Here is a 1,665-nt window from a genome sequence, read left to right as displayed (position 1 = left end):
CATCTTCTTTTCCCATTTTGCTTAGCTAGCATAGCTAGCTGGGCTGCAGCCTTAGGCTTCTAATGAAAACACCCTGCAGCATTCGAAATCCAGCTTGTGCTTTGCAATGCACAATATACCAGCTTGTCTCTCTTTGCATCAGTAGGATTCTCCTCTCCTCTTCCTGAACAGAGCTTCTCTGTGTAGCCATGGCTATCCTAAAACTTGCTCTGTAGACCAGGCTGGCCTTGAACTCACAGAAATCCACCTGCCTCTACCTCACAGTGCTGGGATTAAAGGTGTGTGCCACCCTACCCTAACCTAATCCTAATCCTAACCATAACCATAAAGAGCAGATGAAGCATTCCTAATACTTTTCTTATCCTCAGCACATAAGTGAGAAGGGATAGCTTTTTCCCTCCAGTGTCCTGGTCTGTCTACATATGGATGGTGTTATTATCTCATACCCATGTGTTTTGAATATAGGTTTATAAGTCTCTAGGAAATGGTAGCCAGAAGACCTTTTCTAGTATCTCAGTGCTCTGTGCTTTGCACTGTTATAAATGATAAAGGGCTGTTATTGTTAAAACAGAGGAGGTAGAGAAAGGCCTGCTGAGTTCTGGCACACGCTCTTCAAGCCTGCTCTCCTCTTTGTCCTCTCCTTTGACATTTGGTGAATTGTTTAGTGACTTGGAGTCTAGAGTCCACCTTGAGAACTGAGGACTGGCGTGTTAGAGGCCTTGGCCTCTGTAATTTCCTGTGTTGAGGACAATGTACACTCCTAGCTAAGGAGACGGGGAAAGTGGGAGAAGGCTACTGAACAGGAAGAAAATTCTCTTGGGAGACACATAGCACATTTGCAACCTTCAGTGCTGTGCCAGCGCTCTCTCCTTGGGGACCAAGTTTCTATTAAAGTCACACCCAGCTTTCATGAATTAGACTCTGAGAGGAGAATTTCCCTCTCATCTCTGTAGGAAAGATGTAATGCTGAAAGCACAGACAGCTTAGCTGCTGCTGTCTGAAGTTGTCCTTCAATCTTGGCTATCCTGGTTCCCCCCAGGGGTAGAGTATCTTCTCTAGAGAACGTCTCTGATGCTTTGTTTGGCCCATCAATCCCTCCACGAGGCATTTAGGTACATATAAGTCCTGGCTCACGTGACCCTTTATTGTTCAAATGATCAAACTTCGAAGCTAAAGGTGGCGACAGAAACAGGATTCTGTGCACATACCCAATTCTTGCTCCACATAGAGGAGTTTAGCAGGGAAAGTGGAGGAACAGGGTGACGATTGCCTCCATGAGGGTTATTTTGGTTCTAGAGGGCCTGTGTCCTGAGCACAGTTTAATGTCATGTTGTCAGATCCAAAGAACATGGACTAGTCAGGAGTGCTGTGGGCAGGAAGGCCAAGAGGCATGCCCAGCTGAGGGCTTCACAACCCCTGGCTTCACAGTGGGTTTGCTGCTCTCCTGGCATCCTGCCTTCTCTGTACATCTTCATCTGACAGGCAGCATGCTGGGAGGAGATCTTGGGAAGCCCCCTGGGGCATAACCTTAGCCACCCTTGACCCTGCTTGGCTCAATGTTGTACCTCAAGGAACTGCGTGCAGGCTGTCTTCAGCCCATGTCTTCAGCCAGCTGAAGGAGGTCACCATGTGGGATCTTCCCACCTCTATTAGGTGTTCCTCATT

The sequence above is a fragment of the Mus caroli genome, unplaced genomic scaffold (assembly GCF_978045245.1).
Source record: "Mus caroli unplaced genomic scaffold, Mus_caroli_1 scaffold_12, whole genome shotgun sequence".
NCBI classification, from domain to species: domain Eukaryota; kingdom Metazoa; phylum Chordata; class Mammalia; order Rodentia; family Muridae; genus Mus; species Mus caroli.
This window is presented reverse-complemented; position numbering follows the sequence as displayed.